The 24,212-nt window shown below is 41.1% G+C and overlaps 1 protein-coding gene across 6 annotated transcripts in view; it reads left to right on the top strand.

The window, feature by feature from the left end:
* Positions 1–24,212, top strand: part of TBL1XR1 (TBL1X/Y related 1) — a 171,271-nt gene that overhangs the window by 112,327 nt on the left and 34,732 nt on the right. For 2 of the 6 annotated variants that reach the window (XM_050965986.1, XM_050965989.1), the window contains exon 3: positions 2,390–2,457. The exons of 2 other annotated variants lie outside the window; for them this stretch is intronic. The gene's annotated coding sequence lies outside the window, so the exon portion shown is untranslated. Of the gene's footprint in view, positions 1–2,389; positions 2,458–11,552; positions 11,680–24,212 lie in introns of those variants that run through there. 2 more of the 6 variants (XM_050965988.1, XM_050965992.1) reach the window with 2 other exon arrangements.

Below are 24,212 nucleotides of genomic sequence, written 5' to 3'. Positions count from 1 at the left end.
CCTACTCCCCTGTGGCTCGAAGCAGCTCCCATCACTTCTCTCTCACTGTGCCGGAAGGCTGCTGCTGACCACATTCTGGTGTGAACCCTGGAAGAAATCTGGGGAGGGGGGCCTTGCGACCCTGCGTGCCCCACTCCTAACATGTTGCCTTGGGAACATGTGGTGCCAGGTACCAGGAGAGCTGGGCCCGTCCCAGGGGCCCAGCCAGGCATGGAGGGCGGAGAGCTCTGGCCAGAGAGGGTCGGGTCGGGTCAGTCACCCCCACATGTGAGAGAGGTGTATGGAAGTGTGTATGTGTCCAGGGCCGGCTCTAACCCGGGAGCTGGCCCTGAGCGGAGGTGAGTTGCGGTGATGGGGGGCGCGGGGAGGGCTGCAGGAAGTAACCCCGGCAAGGGGGCAGTGGAACCGCTTCTGCTCCCGCCAGCTCACCTCCACTCCACTGCCGCCTGCTCCCCTGAGTGTGCCACCTCTCTGCTTCTCCTTCCTCCCTCCCCAGCTTGCTGCACGAATCAGCTGATTTGTGCGGCAAGCTGAGGAGGGAGGAGCGGAGCAGCAGCGGCACGCTCAGGGGAGCAGGCGGAGCAGAGGTGAGCTGCGGTGGTGGGGGGCGTGGGGAGGGCCACAGGAAGAAACCCTGGGGGGGCAGAAGAATCGCGGTTCCTCTGCCACACACCCCCCAGCTCATTTCCGCCTCCTCCCCTAAGTGCTCCTCTGGGAGGGAGGGTTAGGAGGGGAAATGCAGCGTGCCTGGGGGAGGAGGTGGGGCCAGGGTTTTGGGGAAGGGGTTGGAATGGGTCGGAGTTGGGGCGGGATCGGGGGGTGCTTGAAAATTTTTTTGCTTGAGGCGGCAAAATACTTGGAGCCGGCCCTGTGTGTGTGTCACCTCTCCCCATGTGAACCCTAAAGCCTTAAAGATAAAAACATAAATGAAAAGAATCCCACTACGCGGTATTTCTTTTTAACGGGCTCAGTCAACTTGATGTTAATTTGAATGTTTGTACTGCATAGTTCTGATTGTCATTGAACTCACTTGAATACAAGTCTAGTAACTCCTCACTTAAAGTTTAATGTTGTTTTGTTGTTACATTGCTGATTAGGGAATGTGCTTGTTTAAAGTTGTGCAATGCTCCCTTCTAACGTTGTTTGGCAGCCACCTGCTTTGTCTACTGCTTGCAGGAAGAGCAGCCTGTTGCAGCTAGCTGGTGGGGGCTTGGAACCAGGGTGGACCGGCAGCCCCCCTATCAGCTCCCGCTCCCCTAAGTTCCCTGTGCAGCTGTCCCTCCCCCCATGGCCATGTGCTGCTCCTGCCCTCTGCCTTGGAGCTGCTCCCCAAGACTCCTGCTTGCTGTGCCGGGGGAGAGGAAGAGGGGGGCTAATGTCAGGGTGTCCTCCTCCCCCTACTCCTGCACCCCGCTTCCCCCATCTTCATAGAGCAGGGCGGACACACGACTGGGCTCAGGACAGAGGGAGCTTGCTGACACACACACGTCTTTTGTCTGGTAAAAAAAGAATTCCTTGGAACCTAACCACCCCTATTTACATTAATTCTTATGGGGAAACTGGAGTCACTTAACATCGTTTCACTTAAAGTTGCATTTTTCAGGAACATGACTACAACGTTAAGTGAGGAGTTACTGTAATTTTACCAGGTGTCCCATATTCAGCATAGGGAAATATGGTCACCCTACTTAAAGTCCATTTCCAAAGTGTCCAGGCTGAAAAATGTTGGAACAGTTTAAGTAAACACATAGGCATGAATTGCAACATCTATAATGTTAATTTATATGGTGCAACATAAATAGTTCTCTGACAGAGGAACCAGTTTTTTTCTTGACAGCTTTATATTTTAACCCCTGCACCCCCATATCTGTGGAAATTCCTGTATACAAATATTGTTAAACTGGAGATGTCACTGAAGAGATGAAACTATCAGAAACATTAAGTAATAAAAACCGGAAGAAAACATTATTTTGCCATTGTAGTCCACACTAAATTGCTGTCTCATTACTTAGATGTTGGTAATGATTAAGTTGGATTGTTGTAAAATTCTAGGTAGTCATCCTGAGCAATCAGCCTGAATGGAATTTTTTGGCATTTCTAACTTTCAAATCTGAAACAAATGCTTCTGTTTTTATCATAAAAGCAGGAGACGAGAATAGAGTTAAAACTTTACTTGGAATTTTCTTTTTTAAAAAATGAACATATACTCCTAAAGCAATTAAGATACGGTTGTTTGTGTAATATTTTGGTTTGCCCCTTAGGAAACTATGAACGTTGCTTTAATAGATTCCGCAAAAAAGACTAGTAGAAAAATATCTCTTATACTATTTTCCATCATTCTTTCAAATATATATTGACAGAAAGTATCATAATATGGTTTGTGTTACAGGTGGTGTAATACCAAGGGCTGCACTGCTGCCACATCACAATTTTGTGAGGTTTCAAAGAGTAGTTCTGGTAAGGACACTCAATGATTTATACATTTTTTTTTAAATAGAAGTGGACTATTATTTTGATATAAATGGGTATCCGACTCTATATGAATTCACCGTATTGGTTAGGTATTAATTTTTGCAGTCTGCTGAGTTTTTACATTATGTACTATTTTATTTGATAGTTTTTAACAGTTCCTTTGGAGCTGTTATGTTCTAATATATAAATCCATGTTTGTCTCCTTGAGAGCTGTTATAATATAACGCATCAATTCATAGTATGGAAATGTTATTAAATAGATCTTTGACAAAACACTTGCAGCAGCTTTATTGTTTCCCTGAAGTATGGAGCCATTATCATCTTAATATGGATCAACTTTGTACTTTTTTTTTTTTTTTTTTTTTTTTAGTGTTTCATACACAAGATATTGCACATAGGCTGAAGGATGTGTATTTGAAGTGTTCAAACTTTGGCTGGTTTAAAAAAAAAAAAGCATTTTTACTCAGACAAATTGTACCATTACTAGTCCTCTTTTCCCTGATTCTAATGTACTACAATAATGTTTTTGTTTTGATTTTTTTTTTTAAATAGATGTATATAAATGAATTCCCCCTCTGGTCTCTTGACCTCTTGAATATTTCTTTACCTTCTTCTCTTTAGTCTGTTGTCCGTTTCATGGCCAGAACCATAATAGAGATGAGATTACCTCACCTTTTTAACAAAGGCAAGATTATTTTCTGAACTGTATACCAACAGCAATATTCATGTACTGTGTGAGAGCACAATTGTGCCGCTTCTTGCAGCAGTAGGTAACTGATACTGTACTTGTATCTATGGAATTTTTAATATATGCTGTAACTTAACAAATGTCTTGTGGGTGTAGCAGACTTCTTTTCCCCACCATTCATTACAGTTTAAAGTAACCGTTCGTTGTGAGGAATCATACGTCTATAGAAGACACTCAATGACAGGTTGGTTGTCTCAATGAGCCACCTCAAGTGTACAGAGGAACAGAGCAGAGAGAAGGATCTCTGACTTCAAGTGTTGATCCCAGAAGTGTCTGGTTACTCTAGCCCCAGTCCAGCAAAACACTTGAGCAATTGAAGTCAATGGGGCTACTACCATGCTTTCATTGAGAATTCCAAATGGGATCACCTTTTCTTTGTGGTTTTTAAAAAAGAGGAGGCGGGGGAAGTAGGAAGATCTTTAGGTGTGGGAGTAGGGTTTGTTGGAACTGGGTGGTGCTGAGGCCCACAGCTAAGAATGAGGAAAGGGACATCCATTTGTAGATTTATGCTGATAAGAATAAAGAGGGAAGCAATTTTTCTTGTTATCACTGGATTGTGCATACAAGTATACCTTTAAAATTTGAACATGCTTGTATGCATGTCTGTTTTTCAACATGCAGTTATGTTTATTAGAGTATGGAATATATACACAGATGCATAAGCATAGATAATAATACGCACTTCCACACTCTGATTTCTGTGTTTTGGGGAGATTGAAAGACATGCCCTTCAGACTTATGTAAAAGAAAAGTGGAATAATTAATGTTTGAGTAACATTAATCAGCTATTCTTTTTCATCCTGCACCCTCAGGTGCATAGGGCCTCCGTCAGCTTCCGCTGTTTATTTCGGTCTTGTGCTGGTCTGTTCAGGCTTCTGTCATGTTGATGGATTTAGCTTCTTTCTTTATTGTTCTGCATGTTTCTCTAGGTCGCCCTCTTTTTCTCTTTCCAGGTGATGTACATACTATTACCTGCTATGGAAGTTGTGTTAGTAACATCCTTAAAGCATATCCTAAATTGCCATATCTTACCATATTTGATGTTTTAGCTTGGTCTACTTAGAATTTCTGATGTTGAAAGAAGCACTTTTGAATGGACTCCAAAGACCTATTGCAGGCCTTTACTTTGAAATGAATTAGTCTTCTCAATTTCTGTAGTAAACTGCAGTAACTCTGTTCCATTAAGGAGGACAAGATGCTGGTGTTAAATTCATATTTTATGTCCATACCAATCAAGCTACTTTTCCAAATCTTTTCAAGTGTATGAAAGCTGTTTGCTATTTCTGATATTTGTTGTTTGACATCTAGCATGGTGTCATGGTGTCACCGTCCTTGCACATCTCACTCCCTAGATAGGTAAAATGACTGACTTCTTTTAGTGTTTCTTCCTCCACTCTAAGGATTACTTTTGGAACACTGATTGCCATATATTTTCTTCCCCTTGTTGATAAAACATACCAGCTTGTTTTGCTGTATCTGCCAAAAGCTTTTCTTCCATTAAGTGATATGTTGAATAAGGAGAACAGTGTCATCACCAAAAACAAGGTAATTCAGTTGTGCTTTGTCATTTGTCCATAAATTTCCTTGGTTGTCTTCTGCAGTTACTTTTCTCATGACTGTGAGTGACCAGTGAAAACAATAGTGGGGATATAATACACCCTTGCCTTGCTTCAGTTATCACTTCAAACCATTGACTGATGATGTCTCCATCTCCGACTACACATTCAGCATTATATAGATCTTTGGTGATTCTGATTATTTTTGCTGGTTTTTCATAGAATGCTATAATTTTCTAAAGACTGTCTCTGTGTACTCTGTCAAAAGCCTTCTGGAAATCTATAAAATGTATTACAAGAGATGCTTGCCACACCTCACTTAATTATGTAATACATCTGAGAACAACAGCATGGTCTGCACTTGATCTCAAGGTCTAAAACCTGGATGTTCCTTCTAAATTGAAGGTCTGGTTGTTTCTTGAGATCTTCCAGGATGATGTTGCCCATGATTTTTCCAGGTACCAAGTGTAACGTTATTGCAATTGGTAAAATCACCCTTCTTTGGCAATTTCATTATAAACCCTCTCTTCCAGCTCTCTTGGGTTCTTTTCTTCATTACATATTCTACCCCAAAACACAAAGGAAGTCTGGAGAACTATTGTATCTCTCTTTTAAAGTATCAATTCAGTAATGTTATCTTCTCCCAATTGCTTTCCCATTTTTGCATGTACTGATGGCTTTTCTAACTTTTTTTCCCCATTATTATATCTCCTGAATCAATATCAAGCTCTAGTGGTAGGTCTTCATCATGTATTTCTAGTAGTTTGCTTGGGCTTGGTCTATTTAAAACAGCCTGAAACTGTTCTGCCCATTTTTTTCCTGTGTTCTTCTTCTATACTAAGAGTCTTTTCATTTGCATCTTTAATAGGGCCTCCAGCACTGCTAAAGTTTCCTGTTAGCTGTTTAATTATCTTATACAAGGTTGTAAGGTCATGTCTTGAGCAAGCATCTTCAGCCTCTTGATGTTTTTTGAATCAATATATGCCCTTTTAGCTCTTCTAGTGTTCCTTTTTACCTCCCTATCTGAACTTCTGTATGCTTCTTACCACATGCATTCTCTTAGTCTGCATGAGTTTTTTGCTTTACACTTCTCTGTTTCACTGCTGCCCAAGTAACATTGCTAATCCATTTTTCCATTTTAGATTTAATTGTTGGAATCATCTTAGCTCTTTTTAGATAGCAGTCTTTGATGTTTTCCCACAGAGTATCAGTGTCTTAGTTTTCTTCAGTTAACTCTATTAGAACACTGAACCTGTTCTTCAGTTCAAGCTGAAAAGCACTTTGTGTTTGGGTCTTTTAATGGGGCACTGTTGATGTGAGGTCTTTTTAACCTTCTTCATTTTATTTAACTTGATATTCATCTTAGTGATAAAAAGACTGTGGTCAGTGCCCACATCTGCTCCCCTGTACCCACGTACATCTGCTAATGAGCTGCGAAACATTACTGAAATGCAGAAGTTTTCTTTCTGGTTCTTTGTAGTACCATCTGGGGAATTCCATATCACCTTATGGATTTCATTATGAGGAAATACTGTTCTACCTATCATGGTGTTGTTTACACTGCAAATTTCTACTAACCGTACACCATTTTGGTTCATGTCCAAATCCCTGCAGCACTTGCCAATAACTTTATCTAATCCATCATTGTTACTGCCAACATTTGCGCTAAAATCGCCTATAGTCACTAGGATATCATGTTTTGGGACCTGGATTAACACATCCTATAACAAATCCTAAAAAGAATGTTACTCATCTGGCTTTTTGTTCCCTGGTGCATAGCATTGCTAGGTTGACCAGATGTCCCGATTTTATAGGGACAGTTCGGATTTTTGGTAATAGGAGCCTTTATAAGAAAAAGACCCCAAAATCGGGACTATCCCTATAAAATTGGGACATCTGGTCACCCTAGCATTGCATGACTTGTTAGTTTGAAGACTCTAGTCTGAAAGTTAGCTTTAATAATTCTTTCATTAACTGATTCCCACTTTGTCAGTGCCTGCTCTGCTTCATTCACCATTAGGATTGCTATGCTAGCGTCATGTCTACTACTGATGTTCGCGGCGTAGATGATGTCTTATTTGTTTCTCTAAAGTATTGTTTGTTTGAACCTGTCGATCTGCATTTGCTGATTCCAAGGGCATCAAGATAGTATCTAGCCATTTCTTCAATTACTTGAGCAGTTTTAGTAGATTCATACACTGTTCTCAGATTCCAAAATCTGATTTTCATTACTGACCTGGTCTTGAGCAACAGGACTTTTCAGGACATAGATTTCCTTATGGGTTTGGGCAATGTTCATCATATTCTTCAATTGAAGTTGATCTCGTGTTCGAGCCTGCTGCATACCATTATGGCTCCGGTAGTAAGTTTTCTGTGGTACATTTATTTTTATGTAGAGAGATTACCAGTCCTAAGTACAACCCAAGGTCCACGGGTCCTTATTCGTTATTCAGAGCTGTCCACATGTGAATACTCCCCATCTACCACCTGGGAGAGATGCTTGGTAGCTTTGGGTGCCCCCAGATTAATCAGCTATAACATAAGGAAATTCTGAAAGGCATTCACATTGTAAGTATATAAACTAATTGCAGGTAAAGATGTCAGAAAGTCATTGGGATCAAAGAAATATAGTTTTGAGAATCTGTAAAAATGATTTAAATGCTGTGAGCAGTATTTATTAGAGTATAATGAAATCTAGAAAAGTTAGTGGGCTTTCCCACCCCCATTAACTTATTATTTTACTGAGGGTATGTCTACATCTACAATTTTGCAGCGCTGGTTGTTACAGCTGTAGTAGTACAGCTTATAGGGCCAGCGCTGCAGAGTGGCCACACTTACAGCAACCAGCGCTGCAAGTGGTGTTAGATGTGGCCACACTGCAGCGCTGTTGGGCGGCTTCAAGGGGGGTTCGGGGAACGCGAGAGCAAACCGGGGAAGGAGACCAGCTTCCCAGCGGTTTGCTCTCGCGTTCCCCGAACCCCCGAGAAAGCAGGTCTCCTTCCCTGCGGTTTGCAGGGGGGTTCGGGGAATGCGAGAGCAAACCGGGGAAGGAGACCAGCTTCGCCGCGGTTTGCTCTCGCGTTCCCCGAACCCCCCTGCAAACCGCAGGGAAGGAGACCTGCTTGCACGGGGGTTCGGGGAACGCGAGAGCAAACCGGGGAAGGAGACCAGCTTCGCCGCGGTTTGCTCTCGCGTTCCCCAAACCCCCCTGCAAACCGCAGGGAAGGAGACCTGCTTGCTCGGGGGTTCGGGGAACGCGAGAGCAAACCGGGGAAGGAGACCAGCTTCGCCGCGGTTTGCTCTCGCGTTCCCCGAACCACCCTGCAAAGCGCAGGGAAGGAGACCTGCTTGCACGGAGGTTTGGGGAACGCGAGAGCAAACCGGGGAAGGAGACCAGCTTTGCCGCGGTTTGCTCTCGCGTTCCCCGAACCACCCTGCAAACCGCAGGGAAGGAGACCTGCTTGCTCGGGGTTCGGGGAACGCGAGAGCAAACCGGGGAAGGAGACCAGCTTGATTACCAGAGGCTTCCTCAGGTATGCTGGGATACCTGCTTATTCCACGGAGGTCAAGAAAAGCGCTGGTAAGTGTCTACACTTGATTACCAGCGCTGGATCACCAGCGCTGGATCCTCTACACCCGAGACAAAACGGGAGTACGGCCAGCGCTGCAAACAGGGAGTTGCAGCGCTGGTGATGCCCTGCAGATGTGTACACCTCCTAAGTTGCAGCGCTGTAACCCCCTCACCAGCGCTGCAACTTTGTGATGTAGACAAGCCCTGACTCATGATTTTAAAAGTGTTCATGTTTTTAGAATCGTAGAAATGTAAGAGCTGCCGTTTTCACTTGTGAAACTGTGATTCAAATGTTTGAGGGGAGTTCACTTTACACTGTTGTAAGCATTGGCTATATTTGAAAAGCTATCTCATGTAATATGGCAGCATTTGGTAAGGAGAAGCCCTAAGACTAAACTGGCAGAGGTAGTTACTGTAATTACCTCATCCCCCAAAAGAAACAGAAGAGGTCATTTGTGGGGCAATTAGGAGACATCTTCACTGCAGCTGCCTGTGTAATAGCTAGCCTGTGGATACAAGGTGCAGCATATTTCCGTCACTGCTGCTGTTTAGCTTTTACGAACTGCAAATATTTTCTCTTCACAGTAAATTTTCAAAAGGGGGAACAGTGCTAATATTTCTAATTGCACCTTAGCAATGTGAATACTTTTCTGTGAACATGTAATTATTTTACAGTTAGCTTGGAGAAAATGTTTAATTCAAAATATGTTTTCTTTGTAAATGGCTCACAGACCATCTTAATATGTCTTTTATATACATAAATATACATTTCAATGTTATATATCATGTTAAATGTTTCTGGTTTCAAGTTTTGAATAATGATTTTTTTCAGTTGGGATGAACTGAGAAATTTCTCAGGAATAAAAGCAGACATATGACATTGTCCTAAGCAATAAGGGGGAGGAAGCATTGCACTGGTTTTCAACTTCTCCTCTTGTGTGGCTCCTTTATGCCTTTCAAACCACTGTTATGAATAGCTTCTTTTTCAGACCCTACTGGTTTTCCTGCATGGGCAATTAGTGCAGAGCTTAAATGTAGAAATGATCTTTTGTATGCATGTGTGAGAGATGCACTGAAGACTTCATGATGGTATGATATAAAGGCTTTGAAGGAATTGAATATGCTGTATTCCTCACAAGTACACTATCATAATTCTATGTATCTCGCATATTTAACAGAAAAGCAAAAATGTATCTAAAAATTATGATGGCTTTGAATATTTTATTGAGACTAATTGTTGTACCTGATCACATGTACAAGCAGGCTGCCTTGGTAGTAAATGGCTATCTTTACAATGATTTAGAAGGAAAGAAAAAATAATACATTCTTAAATCCTCTAAAATTAACCTTTTAAATAGATTTTTACATGTAAAAGTGTCATAATTTAAAAGTCCAGTATCTAGGAACCATCTGGGGCTAGAACCAAGTGTTTGAAGCCAAAGAATCTCCCCTTCCAGTGGTATAAACCTCCTATTTCTAGATTTGCAAAGTTGCAAGATCTGACTTTGCCACTGCATTAGGACTGTCTATGTCCTGCCTTAAGAATATTTGGTTTCAGTTAGGGAATATAGGACTCGAGGGGCAAAGGAGTAAGCAAATTTGTGGCAAGTAAATTTTTAAAAGAAATTGGTTTGCTGCTTGGAAGTTTAAAGTGTTAGAATAACTCCCAGCAGAAACTGATTTCGGTACAGGGCATAGGAGATGTGGTCAGAGATGATGGAATTTACCATGCACTCTACAACATATCAGCTGCACATCACCTTTGCATGTGTTCATATACACAGTAATAAAATCTTATGTATATGTGTTACAGTGGAGCCCAGTTAGGTCTTGATTCAGTAAACCACTTAAACACATGCTTAACTTTAAGGAGAATAAAGTGAGGGTATGTCTACACTACCCACCGGATCATCAGGCAGCAATTGACCCAGCGGGGATCGATTTTATCGCGTCTTGTCTAGATGCAAAAAATTGACCTCTGAGCGCTCTCCCGTCAACTCCTGTACTCCACCACCACAAGAGGCACAGGCAGAGTCGACGGGGAAGTGGCCGTAGTCGACTCACTGCGGTGAAGACACCACGGTAAGTCGATCTAAGTACGTCAACTTCAGCTACGTTATTGACATAGCTGAAGTTGCATAACTTAGATCGATTTCCTTCTTCCCTTCCCCCTCCCCCAGCCCCTCCTAGTGTATACCAGGCCTAAGAGTCAAAAGAATAGGTGCCTGCTGGTGGCACAGATATGTGTCTTGTCAAAAACATACCAACACCTTTGAAGGGAATCATCAGTACATATTCATATGCAAAGCACAATAGAGATAAGGGTCTTCAAGTGCATTCCTTATCAACACAATCACTGACAATTGAGGAGATCAGTAGTTTACACTAATATCCATATTAACTTCATTTCTCATGATTTACCTAAACTCCAGTACCCAGCTGCATTTACAGACTACTCAGCTCCACACAAAAAATTCCCTTTTTAATTTCAATGTATAACCAACCAAAAAGCATACAGCCAGTTCCTCCCAATCACACTGAGTTCCAACCTCGGTTGAATTAGGAATTGTTTCCTACAAAGGTATACAGTGGCAGAACCTAAATAATATGATGTTTGACCACATACTTTGTACATAATGAAGTTATGGTAGCATGCTTGAGTGTAATTGAGAGGAACTGGAGACTGGATGTGTGCACTGTAGTTGGGTTTGTGTTGGAAATGAAAGGGAGCTTATTGTGCCATGGAGGAATCTATGTGTGGTAGAAGTTGTGGATAGAATTGCATTGAGGTAGGCTTTTAAAAAAAAAAGATCTCTCTAGTTGCAGGGCTTCCAGGTGGCAGGCATCTCCTGGGATACATGTATTTGGCAGCCCTGTCAGAGTTGCCTGCATCCCTGCTGAAATCTCATATATCCAGCACAACCCCTTGTACTGTTCAGCCTCCCGAACACCCAGTGGCAGCTGTGGTGCCTGCTCATTGCCTCTCCTCCCCTGTGACTACTCTCCCTGCAAACTCATGCCAGGGAGGAGAGAATATTCTGGGGAGACAGTGTTTGCTCCAGGAATTATCAAACCCCTTTTTCAGTTGTCCCTCATGTGCCCTAGGTACTACTGACAACAACTCGCTACTCTTGGAACTGCCAACGCCAACAGTAATCCCCTGCTCCCTTCTCCAGGCACTGCTCATCCAACTAACCCAGAAATTCCCAGCCCCTGCTGCTCCAGAAACTACCACTACCAGCTCTTTTGTCCTAGGTACCCTCATATGCACCCGCCCTGGAAATTCCCAACAGCAGCAGACGTCCCCCTAATTCAAGAACCACAGGCCTCAGGTACCCACACATCCAGCTGCCCTGGGAGCTATGACGTGTGTGAAATATGTTTTTTGTTTTATACTGTTTTGTTTTATTCAAAGAATTGCTAATAATTTGCACTAATAGGAAGGATTGTAGACTGGAATCCTGCATATAGTGCAATAAGAGAAGGTATGTGAATGCTTTATCAGTTCTTGCCTCCTTTTTTCGAAGAGATGTAAATTATGAAGTAGGGCAGTAATGAAATTGATCCTTCTGTACACAGGTGTAAAACCAGACTAGCTGTGGGTGCCATTTTGCCTATGACTCCATTAGGTCATATCCACATGTAACTGTTCCCAGGCCTGGGTGGAAGAGTTAAGATCACCAGTGACAAACTGCTACTATGAAATTTGCTCTAAATTTAATGCGGGGGGAAAGCTGGTTGGAATCTCACAGTGCCAGAAACGTACTACTTGTCATATACTTCTTATTTCTCAGAATAGCCATTATTGGTTTTGAAAGAAGCTTGAAGTTGGCCTTAAAAGACTTTTTGTTGTTTTTGTTTTGCAATCCATGGTTGAACAGATGTTAAGTAAACAAAAGTGTATTTGAAAAAGGGTATGTTACATCTTGTAACTTTACCCAGTAATGGGGTATACGTGCAACCCTGGTGTCATCCTCACTGTTGTCAGGTATAATATGAATTGACTGAATTCATGGTTTTCCAGTGTTACTGCATTCTTTAGGTTACTGGGCCTTAGTGTTTTAAATTGCATTTATACATTTGACAGCTTGTATCATTTTTTTTTTAAGTAATAAGAAGATGGTTGAACAAAACATGGTGGGGAAAGTTTTCAAGAGTGCCTAAATGATTTAGGAGTCTAAGTCCTATTTTCAACAATGAGGCAGTTTGGGGAAAGATTTTCAAAGATATTTAGTTATCTAAGATAGATGCTGAATGGGACTTTCAAAAGCACCCAAGGAGGTTAGTTGCCTAACTCCCAAATCAATGGTAATTAGGTAGGTGCTTTTGAAAATCCCACTAAGTACCTATCTACATCTTTAGGTGCCTAAATACCTTTGAAAATCTGGCCCCATGGAGCCTAAGACTAATTCTGAATGAAAGTCAATGGGACTTAGGCTTCTAAGTCATGTGGGTGTGTTTGAACATTTTACTTGACATTTTATTTAAAATGTCATTCTCGTTAAATCTTGAAGTCCAGAAGCATGTTTGTTGTTCTTTAATTTTTGTAACCTTCCCTTCTCTAATTCATTTTCACAGTATGAGCAGTTATTTTGTTTTAAGTATCGCGTCCCCCCTTGTTATAACTCTGAAATAGTGCTGATTTAATTATTTCTTCCTACTAGTCAGCCTTTTAATTGCATATAGGTATGTATGGGGTGAGATTGGAGGTTGTGTTATTTAAAAAACAAAAATGTCCTTTGATCATGTTTGCATTGGTAACACACTTGCTTTTTGTCATGGTTGAGCATTTCTGAATGAAAACATAGCCTGGATGCAGATCATTTGTGGGGTGTGGGATAGTGAGAAAAGTGGCTTATTTTCCAGAGTTAACTATCCAAAAAAGCAAAGATGGTATTGAAAATGTGTGTGGGAGGGGAAAAGTCCCCTTCCAAACTATTAAAAACAAACAAACAGAAAACGAGGAGTCCTTGTGGCGCCTTAGAGACTAACACATTTATTTGGGCATAAGCTTTTGTGGGTTATAACCCATCCATCAGATGCATGGAGTGGAAAATACAGTAGGCAGGTATAAATATACAGCACATGAAAATGTGGGAGTTGCCTTACCACGTGAGGGGTCAGCGCTAATGAGGCCAACTCAGTCATGGTGGATGTGGTCTGTTCCCAACAGTTGACAAGAAGGAGTGAGTATCAACAGAGGGAAAATGATTTTTTGTAGTGTCCCAGTCCTTCCCAGTCTTTATTCAGGCCTAATTTGATGGTGTTAAGTTTGCAAATTAATTCCAGTTCTGCAGTTTCTCATTGAAGTCTGGTTTTGATATTATTGTTACCCTTTTTGTTGTTGTTTTACCAAATAAGTCAATTCTGGGTTACTTGTATTAACTCTTCCCAAGATGTTTACCTAGGTCTGAGGGAAGCTTGTCCAGATAGCTTAAGTTTAATTTATTCTAGGCTCTGTGGCTCGTTTTATGGCTTTGGAGAGTCTGTGTGATCATAGAATATGAGGGTTGAAAGGGACCAAGGAGGTCATCTAGTCCAACCCCGTGCTCAAAGCAGGACCATTTCCCAGACAGATTTTTGCCCCTGATCCCTAAATGCCCCCCTCAAGGATTGAACTCGCAACCCTAGGTTTAGCAGGCCAGTGCTCAGACCACTGAGCTATCCCTCCTCCCTATGGTGGCACATATTTTCATTACTAAATACCAGAGTCCAAGTGCAGTATACATTCTTGGTGTGTTTAATATCTGGGTTAATGTGGGGAGGGAAAGGGATGAGTCTAAACTATAGTGTATTTCTATCATTAATATTCATAAGCATGAATCTGCATATTTGACATCAGTCCAAGACTCATGGGTAGTAATGCCCTTCATGCTAATAAATGGAGGCCATTATAGAAACATACTCAGTGCCATCGCAACACTCTTAATTCACTTTGTTCCCGCTAGTATGCTGCTAGCTACTTCTTCATCCCAAATGCAGGGGAATGTATCTGGCCTAATCTTAGATAAGAAGGAGGTTCTGAAGTAGTAATGCTCAACTAATGGTAATTAAAAATGGAGATTATATTTCTCCCTTGTTAAAAGTTTATATTTTCAGTAGTAAAAACCTCAAAAATTGGAGCTGAAAGTTCTCTCAATCCCATGAAATTTTGTTTTTTCATTATGGTATTTTTTCACAGGGGTTTTCTGTTTCACCCTTCATTTTTCAGAGACAGTGGACTCATAGTAGTTAGTATTCAACAGAACATCTGCCTCAGGAAAAATTTGGCAGCTTTCTCACACAAGAATTTCAGAAGAAGTATTTGTTATCCCTAAACTAGATGCTGGCAGAGCTGATAATTCTAAAATCTTTCTCCTGGGGAATAGCATATAGGAACAGTCTTAATAATGAGGAAGCAAGTCCGTTTTATTTGCATTTTGAAAAGATCAAACTCTCTCCACTTGCTCTGTGAACAGACCACCTCGTTATGTCTCTCTCTCTCTCTCTCCTCTTCTCCTCCCCCGCCCCCCCCAGAAAATAATCAAATTGCTTGCTTGTATCGCCACTGCAGAAGTTGTGTGATGTGCCTGGCAACCCAGGAGCTTTTCTGAAGCAGTTTAACAATTAGAGAACATGCATGACTCCTCCATTCCAATAGTGGTTATAGAAGACCCCATAACTATTCTCTGTGCCTCTCTTTCTGCCATGCCACTTGGGAAACGTTTTCCTTGCCTCATGTGTGCTTCTGATTTATGTTGCTAGTATAGTTTTAGCTAGTATTTATCTTTAATAGGTTAGTTTTGACTGATTTTTGTGCTGGTCCAAAAGACATTTTATTTTCACATATGAATTGCTTAAAAAGACCCATATGGGGTAATTTGCGTTTGTGGCTTTTTAAGCCAGAGCAAAACGAACATGCTAGTGATGCTTCAAGGTCATACTGTTGAAGGAGGTCATGTTCACTTAGCCTTCTCTAAGAGACCAGTGTAATTGGATCTGATGCCCTCAATCACTGGAAAAGAAGGAATGGGCTGTAGAGGAGCATAGGATTTTTCTGGGTACTTTGAGTCCTTAGTACCTCTAGCAACTTCTTTTTAAACAAAATAATAATTAAAAAAAAACAAACAACCAAAGCAGCATGCTGAGGCAAGTTGTCAATTAGTGTGCCTGTTTTGCAGCACCCAGCCTCATTTTTTCCTTCACCCAGGAGCACCCCAGTAAGTCCACCAAGGCTCGTGTTGCATACCAACACACCTTGGGGACTAGTTTATTAACCTACTGTTTCCTCAAACTCGGTCTCTTTCGTCCCATCTCCCACTGCATACAGACCCTTCTTTCCTGAAGGTCTGTCTATGTTGCAGATTCAAATAAAGTCTCTTTCCGAGGTATTCCACTGAGGCCTCTCCTTTCTGAGTCCTGGCTAAATTTTCACAGTCTCTTTTCTCTGAGGTTTGGTTTCAATTTCCCCAGCTAGTACAGCATCTCAGTCCTCCCTGGCTTCGCCCAGTCTTTGGGATAGCCAGGCCACTGTTCTTGGGCTTTGCTCTCTGGAGTCTCAGGCCAGGATGCCAGAAGGCTTCCCCCACTGCTTCCTCAGAGATCATGTTGGAGCTCAGCTTCCCTTCTCCTCGTCTCTGTTTCCAGCAGCACTCCCCTGATGCTCCTTACTCTCTCTCACAGAAAACTCTCAATCTCCCTCTTCTCCTGTCCACTCTTCCCTGCCTTATAAAACCTTAAACAACTTTCCTTTTCTATCAGTTAGCCAGCTGGTCACAGGGCCTTTCCTTTCATTCTGTGACACAAATCAAGACACTGAAGCAGAGAACTTCAAGAAGTGTTCCAAATCTAGGAACACTTACAAATTTCATCAAGGGGCATCCGTGTATATAGCCTTCTTAGTTCCCACGGATCCATTGATGGAGGTGGATTGGTTTTATTTAGGCATGTGACAAAATTGCCTGTTTTTGTTAGGACCTAAACTTGAAACACTGGATCTATTATTATTATTTTTATAGCATGATAGCACTGAGAAATCCTAATCCAGGTTCCGTTGTGGTAGGTGACGTACAGACAAACAGCGAAAGCCATAGAGAGCTACCCCAGAGAGCTTAATGTCTACATGGCAGGCAGTATGCAACAGGTGAACAAAACAGACAGGCTGGAAGTGGTGGAGGTAAGAGGATGAGGTAACAATCAAATGTACAATGCTTAGTAGAAGGCAGAAGTCACAGCTTGTTGGGAATGAGCTATGACTAGGGAATAGCAGGACAGACCTTGTGGTGGGAGAGGTGGACGAGAGCATGGAATGGTGATAATAAAGGAAATGTCAATGGAAGAAAGTAAACAGAGATTAGGGAGGAGGGAGCTGAGAGAGAAAGATAAGTTATTGGTGTTGATCGAAAAAAGGAACTCTGCAATGGAGAGACCAGAGTGAGGGAGAGAGAGAGCAATGTTTGGTGAAGATCTAGCTGAAGTGAGTGGTCAGTTTGGTCAGTGGAAGAATTGATTTGAGATGCGAGCAAGAAGGTGGGTGTTTAGTGGTTTGCAGAGGCCATCAGCATGAAAGATAAAGTCATCAAGGACGGGTGGAGATTGATTTAAGGAAGATGGCAAGCTAGGAATCAAAACCTGATAACAGCATTGTGGGGGAAGAAGCGAAAAGAGCTAGAAGGAGTGCTGGTTACAGAAGGAGTAAGAATAGGGAGAAGTTGGAAGCAGCAGGAGCAGGAGAAGCTAAGCATAACATCCCCACCACATTCCTCTGGGGATGATTCTTGGTACAGAGTGCAGGAGCAAATGAAGTTGCTCTAAGAGACTGCAGCTGCTGAGGTGGTTTCACCAGGAAAATCCGGATCTCTCTTGGAACCTGGAGATGGCCATGGCAAGAAGTGAAGAGGTCACAGATAGCTGTGATGCTTTTAGAGATGGGCAAGCATCCCATAGGAAGCAGGAGAAGGAGAGATAAGAGGTGACGAGGGCTGGTCATGAGGCTAGTAAGGAAGGGACCAAAGGGGCAGAAGTGGTGATGGTGGGGTGGAGTGGAGTGGATGGGGGGCCAAGTTTGGGGCAGATGTCACTGGAGGTGAGGAGGAGGTGGTTGAGGAGTGTGTTGGATTTATGTGGTTAGAAGAAGGAGGGGGATAGAAGAAGGAGGTTAGAAGGAGGTTATGTGGTTAGAAGAAGGAGGAACTCTGCAATGGAGAGACCAGAGTGAGGGAGAGAGAGAGCAATGTGGGAGGTGAGGAGGAGGTGGTTGAGGAGTGTGTTGGATTTATGTGGTTAGAAGAAGGAGGGGGATAGGGATGGGGAGGAGAAAAAGAATAGGTAAAGATGATGGTGAGGGTAGTGGGAAAGGGGAAACAAAGCTGGTGGTGAGTTTCAGGATCTATCTCTGCGACCGCAAAACAGATAATTGATTTCTTACCAAAACTCAAGTGGTATGCTCATCTACCTTTTTGTCTGAAATCTCTTGTCAAGATAGCAATACTACTGCAGGAGTATCAAGGATTCCTTCAGCAGAAAACAGTTGCAAGGACCACAGAGACACTATCATTACTGTCAGTAACCTAACTATATTAATCATAACAAATGGACCTATGCCAGATTGCTGGGTCATTAATTGCTATTTGCTAACAGGGTTTCCAAAACAAGCAAACTAACCCTGTCAGTCAGTCAGTCAGAAACCAGCTAATTTATATGTCTAGTATAACTTTAAGCGTTTTCCTTGTAGATAAATAGTTATTATTTGAATCTCTGAATAAGTCTATTCTCAAACCAATCAGTGTGCAACTGATCAACCGTAACATATAGTGAGAAACAGTGTCACTCTTAGAGCACCAGTATCCATCAGTACAAACAATTCATGTAGATGTAATCACTGTGTCTAATAGAAATAAAGTCACTGTAATGGAACATTGTCACAGGATCAATGTCTCCTGTTTTGAAAATAAACCCCTCAGCTTTGCCTTTGCACTTTATGTACCAGCAGGAGACCATATAATTCAATTCAATTGACACAACCTCTTAAATAGAGCTCTGAATGATCTATTGTGGGAATATCAGTAGCAACATATTTGGAAAAATAGAATGTTCTTGATCATTCTCACATGCTGGATTACACACTAGGTTTTCTACTGGGTGGAGACAGGAATAAATGAGCTGTGAGGGTACAAACCTTGTATGATCATGTTAAATGTTTGATTGTATAGATTTCTGTAATTTTTGGATCTGGTAATCACACAGTCACTCTGCTTGCACACCCTTCTTCTTCCGTGGTACATTGCCACACACAGAGAACGTTTGTGAGTGTTAGTCTCTTTTGAGTCCAGGCAGAAGCTCTCAATAGTACGCCTTTTGCCTCCATTTCCGGTTCAGAGGGACTTTTCTGCAGGTTTTGGGGATTTTTTTGTTTGTTTTTGTTTTTCTATTTTTCAAGAGCAGATGACACACTACTTCCTCAAATAAGGGGATTTTCCTGAATGATTTCATGGGCCAGCCCTTTGATTATCAGATCAGCATTCTCGTTCAGTTCTTTTCTCTGACGACTGTGTTCTGGGGAACTGTTCACTCAGTATGATGAGCAATGGAATTGCAAGCACTCTCCTTACTTAACCATGAGTGAATTTTTCACTTAGGCCCTGGTGGAGCAAAGCAGTTGAGCACATGCTCAACTTTTAATACTCAAATTGGACTATTCATATGCTTAAAGTTATGCACACAGTAAAGTGTTGAGTTCGACTGGGTCCTAAAACAAGGCAGTGGTCAGGGCTGATCCCAGTTTTCTCCTTTCTTGTAGTTGAGGTGTCTCCATCATCTGTGTCCAGATCCCAGGAATCTTAGCATCTCCCTATTCTGTCCCTTTTTCAGAAAGCACCTAAACACATGTTTAAGTTGGTGTTTTTGTGTCCAGACTACAAGAGCCTTATTGAATTTAAGTAGGCATCCTAAAGGAGCTTTACTATATCCAAAAGGACATTCTTCTAATGGTTTAAGGGTGGAATCACAGAGGCTTACTTGGCCAAGGAAAGACTACTGCTTTTCGGAAAGCCAACTCTCGGGGCAGAGAAAGCAACAAGGTGGGCTTCTATACTTCTACTCAGGCATTACAGGGTAGATATAGCCTCATATATGGGATCTGGAAAGTGCAGGTTACATTTCTGAGGTAATTCTCTTCCCCCCCCCCCCATATATATATATATATATATATATATATATATATAGACACACACACACACACAATGGCTGGATTTACACAGGAGTGCGGTCAAGAGGAATTTCTTAATTTTTTGTTAATTTCTTTATGCACTCTTACGACAGCCCAATTATTTGAGGGGGCTATGGTTGACTCTCTTTTAATGTTATTAGTTATAGTTACTGCTGGGCAATTCAATTAGACCTTGGGGTTGGGGTCTTCATCAGTAAAGCCATTGGACCTTGAATCCCTCTACTAGAATGTTATCTCTGATGGGAACCAAGAAGGATCCGACAGTGTCTTCTTTCATTTTTTGGGGGGGATAGTTCTAACTGAGTCAGAAAACTCCCACTTAGTGTTTCCCCCTCTACCCTAATTTTACTGCCATGTGCCTACATGTACCGAGCAGCCAAAATTTGTCCTTTAAGATTTAACTAATAGCTTCTGTGATAATGTTGCTTAGAATAGGAAAATACGTATCACCAAATTAAGGAAATCAGGAGAGTAAATCTGTTGTCTGTCAGGTCTGGACAATTGATCTGGTGTATTGTCTGTAACAGAGTAACAAGAATTTAAGCATGTAAACAACATTGAATGACATAAAGCCTCAGTTTAAATATTTAAATATAAACATTAATATTTAAGTTTAAATATTACTGTAATCAACTCTGGACACTTACAAAAGCCATAGCCACCAAGAAGTACATTTTAAAAATACTGAAAATAGCTTTATCTAACCTTACAGCTATCCTGGATAATAGCCCCTTCCACTCCATAAAAATTCCATGGAAATATATGTAAGAGCTGTTGCTTGAGGTTTAATATTCAAGTGAAATATTATATAGTAAGATGGTTGCACACAAAACAGATCTCTTTATAACTTCTAATGGTAGCTGGGTAGTCTTGAGGGACTATGCTGACTTCACATAGAACAGTATCCCTTTAACTCATAGCTCAGATAAACAATTTTAAATAAATATTGAAATGTAAAGTAAGTAAAAGAGTATTTTTAGTGCATTTTAGTCTACAGATATTAAAGAAAGTACAAACAAATCCCATGTTTTTTGAAGCAGTTAGCAAATTGTTGACATTAAATGACTGCATTTGAAATACACCAATTTATATTGAACTAGAAGAAATTCTTCGTAAAAAGGCTCTAGATGTTACTAACTTTAAACCCCCTCCCCAACACAAGAAATGTACATTTAGTAGCCAAAAGAGTTTCATAAATTTAAACAATGATAAAAATGTCAGGAGCTAATGAAAAATAGTAACTTCAGAGTTGAGACTGACTTGCTAGCATCTAAGCTTATAATGTTAATCCTTTAAACAAATGTAGGTACGTATGGCAGATCAGCATTAGCTATTACTTATACAATCCTTTAAATATATCTTCAGTGTAGGAAACAATTTCCAAGAATTGTTCTCAGAAATGAATATTCTCCTTGATTTAAAATAAGTAACACTCACTGAAGCTGTAAAATGGGGACAAATTAATTCCATTTTTTTCATTATATGATTTGTGCTGACCATGGTAGCCAGAATTTTACTTCCCTAAGAAAATATGGAGCTGCTAGCTTTGCATAACTCATAATATCCAAATACAATTCTGAATATACTGGAACTTGATATTACCATAATATCTAGGGGCCTGTTCTCCTGCATCACATAGCATATGAATTTGGGGAAGAGATTCATGGTTCAGTAATTAAATACTGTTTTGCTTTAGGTGAATACAATATGATGGGGGCTAATTTAGCTACAACTAATCAGGGAAGAGATCTTGGAGTCATCATGAATAGTTCTCTGAAGACGTCCACTCAGTGTGTAGAGGCAGTCAAAAAAGCAAACAGGAAGGTATAGAGAATAAGACGGAGAATATCTTATTGCCCTTATATAAATCCATGGTACGCCCACATCTTGAATACTGCGTACAGATGTGGTCTCCTCATCTTAAAAAAGATATACTGGTATTAGAAAAGGTTCAGAGAAGGGCAACTAAAATGATTCAGGGTTTGGAATGGGTCCCATATGAGGAGAGAGTAAAGAAACTAGGACTTTTCAGCTTGGAAAAGAGGAGACTAAGGGGGGATATGATAGAGGTATATAAAATCATGAGTGGTGTGGAGAAAGTAATTAAGGAAAAGTTATTTACCTGTTACTCTAATATAAGAACTAGGGGCCACCAAATGAAATTAATGGGCAGCAGTTTTAAGACAAATAAAAGGAAGTTCTTCACACAGTGCACAATCAACCTGTGGAACTCCTTGCCTGAAAAGGTTGTGAAGGCTAGGACTATAACAGAGTTTAAAAGAAAACTAGATAAATTCATTGAGGTTAAGTCCATTAATGGCTATTAGCTGGGATGGGTAAGAAATGATGTCCCTGGCCTCTGTTTGTCAGAGGGTGGAGATGGATGGCAGGAGTTAGGTTCATTCCCTTTGGGACACCTGGCATTGGTCACTGTCGGTAGACAGGATACTGGGCTGGATGGACCTTTTGGTCTGACCCGTTATGGCCATTCTTATGTTATGTTCTTAGGCAAAAACAAGAAATAAGCCATATCTGTGCCTTACGTTAGAACTATGCTAGGTGTTTCTGGGGACTTAATGCCCAGATTTGAAGCTTGTGAGGATCTTGTTATCATTTTAGTTCATTTTTCTTTTAGGGTTGTAATTCTCTGTCTTCAGGAAATTCCAAACAGTCTGTGTCACATTGTGTGCTCTGTACACTCAAATTGGCATGGAAAGATGGAGATTGCTGCCATAAATTAGGTCAGTAAAGCTGAATATTTATACAAATATTTACCGAGTGAGCTAAGGAAAAAAGTCGGACAGGGAAAAGAAAAATTATGTTTCAGTATTTTGAAAATAGAGCTGTATTATAGTGATTTAAAAATAAGACCAAAGCATTAGAGATAAAAGACGAAGATGTGAAAAGCAGCTCATGTTTTAGACTGCTAGGTGGAAAACAATTAAAGCATGACTATATGGGATGCAAGTAAGAGGGAGGGTTCATTAAGTAGAATTACAGGGAAGTTTGTTAATATATTTTCATATTTGACATCTCCTCTTGAGTTTTGAAAGCAAAAGAATATTTTTAAATAACAGCAGTTAAGAGATGAGTAAATTCAGAAATAGTGATACTTTTTCTGTTTGAACTTACAAACAACAAAGCCAGTTTTTCTTATCCACCAAGGACTTTAAAAGTGTTTTCCTTTGAATTCAGAAGTTTAGAGAGGCTCCCTAATAACAGCATTGTCAAAAACCATAAGAATCCTAACAAGGCCAATTTATAGTGTGCCCGATGGTAGGAAAAAGTCTCTCAAATGAAAATGTGAAAACAAACAGAACATTTTGGGGCAGTAAGTCAATAGTATAATCAAAGAAGAGACAACATTTAAAGACTTAAGAGAAAATGGGAAAATGCCAGTTATAATTAAAACTGATTTCTTAATAAATACATCCACAGTACAATTTTCTCCTTGAATTGGGCCAACTCTTTACCATAAGAAACTCTTATCAACTTCAGACATGATCTTGCAGGGAAACTTTTTTATAAATATAGGGCACAAGCATTTTGTTAAACTTTCTCTTCGTGTTTTAGTTTTTACATCTTGAGAGAGGGCACTTTTTTAATACCAGTGAAATTCAGTGTTATAGCACAGAATGTATTGGCATTCTTGTTAAGACCTCCTATTATGTTCCGAAGTTTTATAACTTGCCCATAAACATTAACTCTGAAGTTGGAACTTGGTGCTGAAACTGGAAATCTGAAATACTTTTCATTTGGAATTTACTAAGAATGGGGAAAGCACATCAGCCACAAAAGATGTTCTCAACCTCAGCCCAATCTCTGCACTGAACCTAGCTTGAATCTGTTTAAAGGTGAAACATCACTGCTCCTCAAGGCTCCTCCACCTTCCTTGATGATGCTTAAGCAGCTTCTGTATAGATGCCCAGGGCCCGTGATAGCAAAGTTGTATTGCTTGCTTCATATAGAGATACCAGTGTCTAGCAGATGGGGTTCCATAAGTTATGGATCTTAAGGTTAATCTGCAAAGTACTGTGAAGAATAACCTTTGGAGAAATGGTGTATTGCTGGGGAGATCCCTTTACGGTACATGGTGTTTATGTAAAGTATGGAGAGTTGAAATAAAGCTTTCCAAAAGGTTGTATAAATAAGCATATTCTTTTCTCAGTGCTTATCTACCTAAACAATTTACTGTCGCTGGAACTTTAGCAAAGATTGTGGTGGATTCTCCATCACTGGCAATTTTAAAATCAAGATCATTTAAAAAAAAAAAGATATTCTGTAGTTCAAGAACGAATTATTTACAGGAAGTTCTGTGGCTCGTGTAATAACAGGAGGTCTAACTAAATTGGGAGTGGGCAAACTATGGCCCGGGGGCTGCATCTAGCTTTCCGGACGTTTTAATCTAGTCCTCAAGCACCCACCGGGAGCAGGTTTGGGGCTTGCCCCACTCCAGTGCTCCAGCCAGGGAGCAGGGTCAGGGGCTTGCTCCACTCCATGCGGCTCCCGGAAGCAGCAGCATGTCCCCCCTCTGGCTCCCACATATAGGGGCAGCCAGGAGGCTCCACATGCTGCCCCCACAGCTCCCATTGGCCGAGAACTGCGGCTAATGGGAGCTGCAGGGGCGGTGCCTGTGGTCACGGCAGCATGCTGAGCTGC

Source organism: Gopherus flavomarginatus, chromosome 8 (genome assembly GCF_025201925.1).
Source record: "Gopherus flavomarginatus isolate rGopFla2 chromosome 8, rGopFla2.mat.asm, whole genome shotgun sequence".
NCBI lineage: Eukaryota > Metazoa > Chordata > Testudines > Testudinidae > Gopherus > Gopherus flavomarginatus.
The sequence above is the reverse complement of the archived record's forward strand: the minus strand, read 5'-3'. Positions and strand labels throughout refer to the sequence as shown.